This window comes from Carcharodon carcharias, chromosome 16 (assembly GCF_017639515.1).
Source record: "Carcharodon carcharias isolate sCarCar2 chromosome 16, sCarCar2.pri, whole genome shotgun sequence".
In the NCBI taxonomy this organism is placed as follows: domain Eukaryota; kingdom Metazoa; phylum Chordata; class Chondrichthyes; order Lamniformes; family Lamnidae; genus Carcharodon; species Carcharodon carcharias.
In genome coordinates, this window is record NC_054482.1 from 16,053,767 (window position 1) to 16,067,148 (window position 13,382).

The 13,382-nt window shown below is 43.8% G+C and overlaps 1 protein-coding gene across 1 annotated transcript in view; it reads right to left on the minus strand.

Annotated features, from left to right (window-relative positions):
- The window catches only part of LOC121289235 (procollagen galactosyltransferase 2-like), a 208,902-nt gene that overhangs the window by 143,649 nt on the left and 51,871 nt on the right, over positions 1-13,382 (minus strand). The gene's annotated exons all lie outside the window — the stretch shown is intronic.

Consider the following 13,382-nt stretch of genomic DNA (forward strand, 5'->3'; position numbering starts at 1 on the left):
TAGGCCTGAATTCACTGGAGTTTAGAAGAATGAGAGGGGATCTCATGGAAACATATAACATTCTGACAGGGCTGGACAGACTGGATATAGGGATGATATTTCCCCTGGCTGGCGGGGGGGTCTAGAACAAGGGGTCACAGTCTGAGGATACGGGGTAGGCCATTCAGGACTGAGATAAAGAGAAAATTCTCCACTCAGAGGGTGGTGAACGTATGAAATTCTCTACCACAGAAAGCTGTCCAGGCTAAGTCACTGAATAAACATAAGAAGGAAATAAATAGATTTCTAGACACTAAGGGTGTGAAGGCGTATTGTGAGAGAGCGGGAGTACAGCATTGAAAGAGAAGATCAGCCATGATCATATTGACTGGCGGAGAAGGCTCAAAGGGCTAAATGACCTACTCCTGCTCCTACTTTCTATTTTTCTATGTTTCACAGTCAGTAAGTTTCAAATCTCATCTTTCGGGTCAGCCTGGGGACTTGGATCAGTTTGAAAACTTGTTTTGTTAAATGATCATCTGTGTTGCTCTGTTTCATTAAACAATAGACCTCACGACTACCAATGTTCACACGTGAGCACCCCATTGGCCTTTACACAGCAGGGCAGGCAGTAAGTGTTGGCATTTCCAGCAATGCCACAATCCCGCGAATAAATACATTTTAAAAACCAAACAAAAACAGTGACTTCATCGCTCATCAGTCTCACCATCCTTTCAACCCATTAGAGGTAACTGTGTTCTACAGAGATTGCTTAAGTATTCTCTAGCCACACAGTACTCTCTGTTGGACTGAAGCCATGCCGTGCAACATCAAGAACAAACATATTAACATATTTTTATAAAATCCCTTCTAAAGATATTTTAACAAAAACACTCTCCTTTAAAATCAAATGGATTGGCATCAGTTCAAGTGAAAGGAATTTTGTATGGGTATATTAACTTATTTTTTACGATCATCACCCAATGCAAGTTCAACCCCACCTATGGAGCAGTGGAGGCCACTCAGACTGCATTCCATGGCAAATCCCTCACAATACAGCAGCTAGTCAACGGAAATGCCCCTATACCTACTGAAAGCATTTTAAATAGTTGCAATGATGTTCAGAAAACAGACACGTGCAGTACCAAGAGGCTTCTGGATTAAAATTAAATGAATATAATTGGTTAAAAAAAATTATAATCAGTATAAATAGCATTAGCACTTTTTCAGTTGATAGCACTCTCACCTTCCAGTCAGAAGGTTGTGGGCAAGTCCTAATCCAGAGACTTAAATGCATAATCTAGGCTGACACTACAGTGCAGTACCGTACTGAGTGGATGTTGCACTGTTGGAGGTGCCGTCTTTCAGCTGGCCCTGTCTGAACTCTCAGCTAGACATAATAGGCCACGATTTGAAGAAAAGGGTGTTCTAATCCAATTGGTGACATCTTTTGATGATCTGCTTCTATCACTGCTTGTTTGTCCCTACAACCACACCACCCCCCTCCACTTCTCTCTCTATCTCTCTCTCTCCTCCCACACACACATCTTAAACCAGCTTATATTTCAACCCTTTCTTGGACTCAAACTCAAGTTCTGTTGAAGGGTCATGAGGACTCGAAACGTCAACTCTTTTCTTCTCCGCTGATGCTGCCAGACCTGCTGAGTTTTTCCAGGTAATTCTGTTTTTGTTCTATCCAATGTCCTGCCCTGTATTCATCCCCCAACTAACATCACTAAAGCTGTTTAATTGGTCATTATTACATCACTGTTGGTGGGATCTTGCTGTGTGCAAATTGGCTGCCTCATTTCCTACATTCCAACAGTGACTACACTACAAAAATGCTCCACTGCTTGTAGATCATGAAAGGTACCTATAAATGTAAGTTTTCTTCAAAAAGCTGTTTAACTTCATGGTAAGAAGTTACCAATTAGGGTTGGCAGCCCAGTGCAGGCTGGTTAACTCCAGGACATTGACATGCTGCATGCTTATGCAGTCTGAGGCAGAAACCCTGCCTTAGGAACAACACAAGTGCAGGGAGACAGGGGTGGAATACCCCCAAAAGGGAAACTGTAAATGATAAGAAAGGAGGTTTGAATGTTTTATTATTGTTTGCAGGATGCAGCAACGTAATTTGGATGAAAAGGTATCACCATATAATGCAAAATGTTCCGTATTTACTTGCAAGTGGCAAACTCAGTTAAAATGTCACATGGGTTTTACTCTTTTCTCAAAACAACCAGCTGATCTTTATATCTAAGAGATGGATACGAAGCTTTGAAGGCGTAACTTTGAGGGAATTACACAAACAAATGTGTATCTACAGTGACAGAGCCATACTGACAGAAAATTTTACATCTAATTTGAATTTGAGTTGTTTGTTTAACAGGCTATTTATCAATAATTTGCCCTAATATTCAGTGTCAAATCTTACTTGATATTGCTCCTGTGAGGTGCCTTGGGAAATTTTACTATGTTAAAGGTGCTATATAATGCAAGTTGTTGCTGAATGCTAAAATCTTTAACAGAGTTGAAAATTCACACCATTTTACACAACAAGCTATTTGGCTACAGGGGATTCAGAGCATAACCCAATCCCTTGTCCTCAGCCAGAACACACATAAGAAATGTTTGCTTGAGATTTTTAGCGTGAAAAGTAGGTCCACTTTAGCTACATCCTACAACTGAAAGTGTCACAAACATTGTCAGATCTAATTCTTGGCTTCAGCTGAATCACTCAGGGTGATGTGCTGGGGACATAATCAGTCTCAAGGAAAGAAAGAAACAGCCAGAACTCCTATTCCTGAATTTCCAATGGTTCATTCTATGAAGTTCATATGTGTGTACTGGCTGAGGACAAGGGATTGGGTTACGCTGTGAATCCTCTATAGCCAAATAGCTTGCTTGCACTCATTGACCATGCTCATGCCTAAACAATGGACACTTGGTATTGCAAGGTTGCTGCTGTAGCTTCGCATGAGTCTGCACCGATGTGTATTGCACTGGGTAAAACGAAATGTGGACACACAGCAGACAGCCATGATTGAACTAACTTTACACCTCCCTAACAGAGAGGGCAGCAGAGAGTGTGCTATAACAAAATGCTCAGATCTTGCAATAAACTACATTTCTTCCCCACTTTAAAAAAACAACTTGTAATATACTACTTGCACAAATATTCCCTCTTTTGTTTTGGAGTATGTGGGTGATTTATTTAAGTGCATGGCTCCTTTAATTTTTGTTTGTACAGCTGTACACACATGGTATCTTAAAGGGGCCGATAGGTTGCTGCACAACTTACAGGAAACACAGGTGAGCACCTTCCGCACAAGAGTAAGGACAGGCAATTGGGCCAATAAGCTGAACCACATCAAATGGGCCTAAGCAGAAACATTATTATATTCCCTAATTTAGGAAAGGAAAGGGCTTAGGTGAATGCAGCTTAATTTTTGTCATGAGCGCAGTACAATATTGCCAAAAATATGGAACAATATTTTGGAACATGAATGGTGCCTTTAGCATGACTGGAACATTATCATGTCACTCGGTTGTAGATGGATGGGGAAAAGCTTTCTGGGTAATTTTATAGGACAAACATGTACCTTCAATTCAAACTAGAGAAGGTGGCATTTTTTTTTGGGGGGGGTGGGGGTGCTGCTTGGCAGAACCGTGCATGCTCACTGCAATATAGCTGACCATTCAGTAATATCTGGAAGTGGATAACTGTGAGAATGTAGCCAGTTGTGAACAGACTCTTCCACACAGTCCAGGTCATTCCTGCTGTCTCAGCATTCCTGCTAGCTCAGTCTTGCCACCTGGACCTCAAATGTTCCTTTGACCAATCCAGACATCTGGCAGCTAGGGATCAAAAGGGACTTTAGTGATTCAGCCAATCGTGTGACATGATCATCAGGGAGCTTAAATCAGCCATGTTTTATTTACATTGCCTGATCTCCAGCTCCAAGTTTGTGCATATTGCAGACATGCCACTCCCAAGTATAATGTGTGCTTACATCAGAATGTGCAGTTTTATTTTCAAGCAGTTGAACATGAAAAGGCCGATGACAGTAACTGCAGAGGCTGCAGGACCTGAAGGGGACATGGGCACAAGATCCTCACAAATGAGGAAGAGCATTCAACTCATCTCAGTTCATCTAACCAGAAAGTCTCAAATCCCCTCACTGTATTTCTTAAAATGATTCAAGTCTCAGTCAGTGCTCCTCTGAACGTCCATTCCGAGTGTTGATCATTCTGTGTGAACTTCTTGATATCGACCCTAATTTTTATCTTTCACCTGTTTGGACCAACATCCACTTTCTATTAATATTAGTTCTAAGATATTTTCTGCACTTATCTTTTTCATACCATTAACTGTCTTAAATACTCTCAACAATCTCACCTCTTAAATGCTTCCTTTCAAAGCAGAAATGCTCAAGTTTTTCATCCCTTCCTCATATCTTTTGATCTCCAAAACCAGGAATCACCTTATGGTTCTTCTCTTCTAGTGCTCATGTGTCTGTTCTGTGTTTCGATGGGGAGGCAACAGCATAATGGTATTATCATTATCCTAGTATTCCAGAAACTCAAAGTAATAAGGGATTGAAGTTCAAATCCCACCACAGCAGATGGTGAAATTTGAATCCAATAAAAAATCTGGAATTAAAAGTCTGATGATGACCATGAAACCATTGTTATAAAAATCTATCTGGTTCACTAATGGCCTTCCTTTAGGGAAGGAAGTCTGCTGTCCTTACCTGGTCGGGCCTACATGTGATTCCAGACCCACAGCAATGTGGTTGACTCTTAAAAAAATGCCTGAACAGGGGCAATTAGGGATGGGCAATAAATGCTGGCCTAGCCAGTGACACCCACATCCCATGAATGAAAAAGGTAGTCCCCTGTTCCTGAACTCCTTATTGGCCCGGTGCTTCTCTAATCTGTTCAGGGTGACGAATGGACTGAGCACTTTAAAACTTTGTCCTAGGCAAGATTTTTACCTTGTCGGGTGGGCACAGTGGGCGGGCATCGGAGCAGTTACGAGACCGACTACCGCCCGCGATCAGGCCCCAATTAACAGCCAGCCAGCGTGAATTGCGCAGTTCAACCCTGAGTGCTGCCAGCTTGGGGCCTGGAGGAGGGCGAGTGCGGACGTTCGCAGGTGCCCACACTGAAAGCTCCCTGAAGGCACAGAGCTGAAAACATATAACAGTATAAATAAAGATTGAAAAAAATAAGGTGAACATATCCCCTCATGTGACTGTGTCACATGAGCAGGGACATGTTATAAATGAGATTTAAACATTTTATTTTACTGTTAGTTCCTGTCAGAAACCTCATCCCGCCCGTGGATGAGGTTTCATAAAAAATCCAAAGGCCGCTTGGCATTTTTGCCCGCCTGCCAACTGAACAGTTGGATGGGCAGCGAAAATTCCAATTTAATTAATTGATTCTCTTAACTGGGAGGGTGGTGGAGGTGGGTTGCCTCACATCGTTTAAAAAGTACCTGGATGAGCACTTGGCACGTCATAACATTCAAGGCTATGGGCCAAGTACTGGTAAGTGTGATTAGGTAGGTGGGTCAGGTGTTTCTCACGTGTCGGTGCAGACTCGATGGGCCGAAGGGCCTCTTCTGCACTCTGTGATTCTGTGATTCTGTGAATTGTCGGCGGGCGCACTGCCACCTCTCGTGCGCGCCCAAGTAGAATGTCATAAGAGTGCGTGATGACATCAGGACGCTCGCCCGACCTCATCGTGCACTATTTTATTCTCGCTTGTCTTGGTTTCCTTGCCGTTGGATCAAGTTCTCTCAAGACATGTGTGGAATCTGGTGTGCAACAGCTTCTCCATGTTAAAAGGTGTCTTTCTTCCCGAGCACATCTTGAGCACATCCCAAGCCCTCCAGCGACCTGCAAGTAGCAACAGGAGCAGGATTGTGCTGTCTGGAAGCTTCTGGTCATGATATGGCACGGAGGCGACAGTCACAAGATGATCGCCCAGCACTCAGACAGGGCAGAGGATCCCTTTCAGTAGCTGTAACTGTGAGTGAGCTGCCCTCTTTAGGGTCCAATCTTCTCACCATTTATCGGGGAGGGGCTAGAAAAGGTGCCCTAAACATAAAACAAAAACAGAATTACCTGGAAAAACTCAGCAGGTCTGGCAGCATCGGCGGAGAAGAAAAGAGATGACGTTTCGAGTCCTCATGACCCTTCGACAGAACTCTGTCGAAGTTCTGTCGAAGGGTCATGAGGACTCGAAATGTCAACTCTTTTCCTCTCCGCCGATGCTGCCAGACCTGCTGAGTTTTTCCAGGTAATTCTGTTTTTGTTTTGGATTTCCAGCATCCGCAGTTTTTTTGTTTTTATTTTTGCCCTAAACATAGTCGGCCTCACCTCTCCCAACTGGACAGCCATGTTCAGAGGGATCAACTTTTGTGGGAGAAAAGCACAAATGATACAAATATTAAAGTCTGGGACCTGGGACATCAGGACTCTCAGTGAATGCCCAGAGCACTGTGTTTGTCGCCTCAGGACTCCAGCAATATGCCTCGACATCGCCACTCTGAGTTAGATGCAGCGAGCTGGAGAGGGACAGCTCAAGGAACTCCGAGGTGGCTATGCTTTCTTCTGGAAAGGGAAATCAGAAGAAGAATAAATTTGTGAACTAGCTATATGAATTCCCTCTTGGAAGAAACCAGTACCTCATGGCTCTTTGTCTCAAACTGGCAAGGAGCCAATATGCCACCATGATCAGTGCATATGCCCCAACTCTGAACACCAAGCAAGATTTCTATGCCAAACTTGACCACGTTCTCTGTGGGGTTCCAGAGGAGGTCAGGGGAGATTTGATCAAAGAAAGGGTAACTCTCAATGACCGTTGTAGGGAGCATTTTGAAGACCTTTTCAATCAAGAATCAATTGTTGACTAGAGTGTTTCCAACCCCATCCCACAACACCCAGTTAGAGATGAGCTCGGAACTCCGACAACACCTGTGGAGATGATGAAAGCCAACACACAAATGAAGAACAACAAAGCAGCAAAAGGTGATGGAATTCCCACTGAAATCTTTAAGCACAGAGGAGAGGGACTATCATTCCAACTCTATTCCTTCAACCTATGGATCTGGAATGAAGAGGAAGCCCTGACTGATCTCAAGGACTCCATGGCTGTGACAATCATCAAGAAATGTAACAAATTCAACTGTGGAAATTATGGAGGCATCGCCCTGCTCTCTATTACAGGAAAGATATTACAAGAATCCTTCTGGATCACTTATTACATTTGCTGAAGAGCTACATCCTGAACCTCAATGGGACTTTAGGCCATCAAGAGGCAAGGCCGATATACTTTTTACAGCTTGCCAACTGCAAGAAAAATTTCACCAACAACATCAACCTCTCTATATAGCATTCCTTGGTTTGACAAAGGCCTTCTACTCTGTAAATTGTGAGGCACTCTGGAAGACTCTGATGAAACAAGGATGTCCTCCAAAATTCATTACCATCCTCCGCCTGTGTCGTGGTGATTATGCAAGCATTGATCCTTAACAATAGATCCATTACAGACCCTTTTGAGGTTAAGACAGGAATTCAACAAGGCTGTGACATCCCTCCAACTCTTTTGTCAATCTGCCTTGCTGCCATACCCCATCTGACTAGAGTCAAATTCCTTGCTGGAGTGCAGCTCACCTATCAGATGGAAGTAAACTATTTAATCTCTGATGACTCCAATCAAAATCTAAGACCACCCCGACCTCAGTCATTGAGTTCCAATACACTGATGATGCTGCAGTAAGTACTCTGCCAGAAACAGATTTCCAGAGAATCATTCACATATTTACTGAGGCATATGAGAAGATGGGACTTACACTCAACATTCAGGAGACCATCAGCAAGCCCCAAATGCACATACCCCCCAGCCCCGTCGATTAGGGTGCATGATGAATGCCTGGAAAATGTAGAACACTTCCAGCACCTTGGAAATTATCCTTCACAGAAAGGTGACATTGATGAAGAAATCCAGCATCACCTGCTGGTGCAGCTTTTGGCCACATGAGGAAGCGAGTGATTGAAGATCATGATATTGGAACTGAAATCAAGCTCATGGTTTACCATACGGCCATGAGCCCTCCCTTACTGTACGGCGCTGAAACATGGCCAATGTATAGGAGGTACATTAAAGCACTGGAGTCATACAATCAACGCTGCCTGCGGAAGATCTTACATATTTAGTGGGAGGACAGATGCACCAACATCAGTGTCCTCTCACAAGCAGGCACCACAAGCATCGAGGCTATGATCGTCCGCCATCAGCTTCGTTGGGTTGGTCATGCAGACACTGGGCTGCCAATGGAGGTCTTCCTCTCCCAGCTCAGTCAGGGCAGACACACCAGAGGATGACAGAAGAAGCACTTCAAGGATGTGCTGAGAGCCAACCTGAAGAAATGCAACATTGACATTAACTGCTGGGGAGCCATCTCCCTGGATCGAACCAGATGGTGACAGAGTCTGTGAGAAGGATCCCAGCATTCTGAGAGCCAATGACAACAAAATGAAGAGGAAAAGCGGGTTCAGTGAAAAGATCATGCCATGACCCGAACTGATAATATATAACCAGGCATCCCGCATGACAACAAATGCTCCACATGCCATAAAGTCCACAGATCCTGAATTGGCCTCATCAGCCATCTTTGGACCCATGGAAGACAATCTTTCTCACTAGCGGGGGATGGTCAATAATAATTTTACTCAAGGGAAATAGGATATGTCTGTAAATGTTCAGAGAAATAGGATACATCTCCCCCTAATCAGGGGGAGTGAGATAAATCTCTATATATTCAGGTAGAACTTAACAACCCTATCTGCTAATTGAGGCAATTCAATAAAATGTACAAAGGTAAATGGCTGTGGTTGTGGGAGGTCACTGCAGGAGTTCCTCAGGATAGTGTCCTAGGTCCAACCATCTTCAGCTGCTTCATCAATGACCTTCCTTCCATCATAAGGTCAGGAGTGGGGATAGTCACTGATGATTGCACAATGTTCAGCACCATTCACAACTCATCAGATACAGAAAAAGTCCATGTCCAAATGCAGCAAGACCTGGACAACATCCAGGCTTGGGCTGACAAGTGGTAACATTCATGCCACACAGGTGCCAGGCAATGACCATCTCCAACAAAAGAGCTTCTAACCATCAACTCTTGACATTAAAGGGCATTACCATAGCTGAATTCCCCACTATCAACATTCTGGGGGTTACCATTGACCAGAAACTGAACTGGACTAGCCATATAAATGCTGTGGCTACAAGAGCAGGTCAGAGGCTGGGAATCCTGCAGTGAGTGACTCACCTCCTGACTCCCCAAAGCCTGTCCACCATCTATAAGGCACAAGTCAGGAGTGTGATGGAATACTCTCCACTTGCCTGGATGGGTGCAGCTCCAACAACACTCACAATGCTCGACACCATCCAGAACAAAGCAGCCTGCTTGATTGGCACCACATCCACAAACATTCACTCCCTCCACCACCAATGCACAGTTGCAGCAGTATGTACCATCTATAAGATGCACTGCAGCAACTCAACAAGGCTCCTTAGACAGCAATCCAAACCCATGACCACTACCATCTAAAAGGACAAGGGCAGCAGATTGTTGGGAACACCACCACCTGGAAGTTCCCCTCCAAGGCACTTATCATCCTGACTTGGAAATATATTGCCGTTCCTTCACTAATGCTGGGCCAAAATCCTGGAACTCCCTTCCTAATAGCACTGTGGATGGCAGCGATTCAAGAAGGCAGCTCACCACCATCTTCTCAAGGGTAATTATAGATGGGCAATAAATGCTAGTCTAGCCACCGATGCCCACATCCCACAAATGAATTAAAAAAACTTCCCTTTTGATAAAGTAATGGGGATGAACAGGCACTGATGAATGGTGGGGTTTCAATCTTTCTGAGTAAATCATCTTTGTTTGGCATAAAATGAACTCACTTTCATATGAAGAAGTAAAAATGTAAAATATCCATTTTAAAATAGATAAACTAGCAAAACTTGTCCAAACGTGATCCTATTAAATCAGAAGAATCTTAAATGCACTGGTTGTGTTCATCATTCTGTGAGAAATCCAGGGGTTAAAGAAAGGAAAGAATTTGAGATTTAATTGTTCATGCTATTTAACAAATTCCACTAAAATGGCTCTTTAGGATTTCATCTGAGTACATCAGTATTTAACCCTTAAGATTCAAGCTATTCTAACTGAGAACTGAGAGATTGAACCTATTCACTAAGTACATAGAGATTTCTTCAGTATAAGAACAGTGAACCCATTCAAACTGAATACCGATTTAAAGTTCAGTGAATGGGTCAAATCTCCATAAAGGGGGAAATGGGTTAAATGTGCTGGTACTCAGGGAATGGGTTAAATTTCCATATGCTTGAAGAAAATGGATTAAATCTTCTTGTACTTGGAAGGATGGGTTAAATCTCAATGTCCTTGGTGAAATGAGTTAAATCTCCACATACTCAGAGGAAATGGGTTAAATCTCCATGCACCGGCGAGAATGGTTAAATTTCCATGTTCAACGATAATCTACTTTAAATGTCCATGTACTCAGGGGGCGGGTGGTGGGTTAAATCTACTTGAGGGAATGGTTAAATCTTCCTGTACACAAGGACATGGGTTAAATCTCACGTATATTCAAATCTAATGAATAAAATAAATATATATCTAAATGGTAATCCAAAAATGTGTCACTTCATTAATTGTACAGATGCTGTGCACTGATATTAGATGCTGGCTGCATCCTATGTATCTTATGGCATGGTGTATCACTGAACTAAGCCCTAAAGGAGCCGGTTTATACAAAAGGAAATACAACCTGGATAAAAGTGGTTTAACAATCCTGGCTTTAAAACCATTGTAAAACATTTGCAGCTTATGCTGCCACCCTTGTTTCATCCAATAAATCTGACTACTTTCTAATTGGTCTAATGTCAGCAGTGCCAATGTGGGATGAATCAGACTCTTTGGCTTGCAACCAGTAGCTCCTTACAGCTAAGCTCTTTCCAAAGATCCTTTGCACTGAATCAGTACCACACATATCCACTCTTCTGGGAAAAATATTACCAATGTTCACAAGGGGCAAGCTCAACCTGCTCATGAGTAAATAAATAGCACTGACTGGTTTACTTCCTGCTCTAAAGTCCCGCTAAAAAAAAAAGGGATTAATCATTTAAAAGAAAGACTTGCATTTATATAGCACCTTTCACGACCTCAGGATGTCTCAAAGCGCTTTGTAGCCAAGGAAATACTTCTGAACCGTGGCAATATACAAAAGACAGCAGCTAATTTGAGCACAGCAAGATCCCACAAACAGCAATGAATTAATAACAAGATGATCTGTTTAGTGATGTTGGTTGTGGGCTAAAGGTTGGGATAACTCCCTTGCCCTTATTCAGATTGTACAATGGGACCTTTTACGTCCAAAATGGGGCCTCAGTTTAACATTTCATCTGAAAGACGGCACTTCTGACAGTGCAACACACCTTTAGTACTGCATGAAAATGTCAAGGTGGATGTTGTGCACAAGTTCCCGAATTGAGACTTGATCAACATACCCCCTCATTTTTATTTTTGCAGGTGCACAACCGATCCGTGTAAGTGTGCAGGCCATTTCAATTTTACTGCATGGTCGAAGACACACAGCGACTTAAAAGAAGTTGGCTTGCACAGCTTGTGTGGGAATTTTTGGGTCGGAGACATGCAGCTTAGAGAGGTTATTGGTCTCGATCCCACAATCCAAAGGCAACACGTACTACCAGGTGAACCACAGCTGATGTAGTTAATGTTCTGTGATGCTCCCTCTTCATTCACTTCCCTCATCTATTTGCCCCGCAATGATTTGCCCCATTCTTCCTTCCCTGATGCAGTGCTGCTTTGCTGCAGTGTGTTTCAATGGGCACCAGTCTGATGATTGGTGTCTGTGGAAATTACACCAGTGAGGAGCCCTCACTTAGTCTTGCACAGATTTGTGCACTTCCAGGAGCGGGTAGCTGGATGGCAATAAGAAGTGGCTGCCACAGGCCAGTTTTTGCCTTCCTCTCCCAAAGGGCCAATTGTAGCTTCTACCCTGGCTGAGATCAGCTAACTCAGCAAAGTCTACAGAATTTGTGCTTTGGGCTATTCATTAGATAAACTTGCTGAGCCACTGCAAGAACAGTTTGCAAAACACACAATACTTAAAATCCAATACTTAAAACCCTTACACAAAAGGCTTTTGCATCATCGTCGCTTTTGTTATTTAATCTCTCCTGCCTTCAATCCTAACACAGACCTTCCCTTTCATTCCCCCCCCCCCTCTTTCCCTGCCTCTGTCCTTGCTTAAAACCTGGTACATCTGTAACTTCTTCCAGTTCTGATGCGAGTTCATTAACCTGCTACACCAATTGGAGGGAGGAGAAGGGTGGGTCAGATGTGTTGGGGGGGAGAATCAAGTTATACAAATCAGGACCTTAACATCAACCTGCCACGATCAGTTTTAAAGGAAGCAGGATGGTGGGCAGACAATTAACCATTCTGAGGCAAAATTGGCACTTTAATAAAGTGAAGATGGGAGCCTTAGGGGAGAATTTTCGGCTCAGCGAGTGGGGGTGGGGCCCGCTCGCCAAGGTGTAAAATGACCTGGAGTGACATCGGGCATGCATCCCAACGTCACCGCCCGTCATTTAGATTTTCAGTTCGGCGGACGGCCAAAGGCCTGTTAAGACCATTAATTAACTAATTAAACCTATTGAGAAAGCTGCCCGTCCAACCTTATGGTTGGCGGGTGGGCAGGCGAAGAGCCCAGGTGGCCTGCACTTTTCGCATGGAACCTCGTCCACGGGCAGGATGAGGTATCATGAAGGGTTTATAAATTAAATAAAGTTTTTCATTAAAGTTCATTGACATGTCCCGGTCACATGACACTGTCACGAGGGAACATGTCTTAAAATTTTTTTTCTTCTTTATTAAAATTTTTAGAACTTAGTGCCTCAGGGAGACTTCTGCGCTCTTTCACACGCATGCATGAACCCTGTGCCCACGCCGCCTCCCCCACCCGCACAGGGGGTGTACAGCACTTCCGAGTGTGCGTTACGCTGGGCGGGCCTTAATTGGTCTGCCCATGTAAAATGGTGGCACGGACCCAATCGGGCGGCGTTGATCAGGTTTGCGCCCGCCCTGGCACAACCTCCCCCCCCCCCCCACAACCGATGGGGGGAAAACTCTCCCCTTCGAATTTTTCAACATTTTGAATTTAACTTTGGCTGGCCAGATTCCAGCAGCTATACTCTGACGAAGACTGAGATTGAGGAGATAAGTGTCTTGACACCCAACTGCTGGATCAAGCATGTCTACCTGGGCAGCT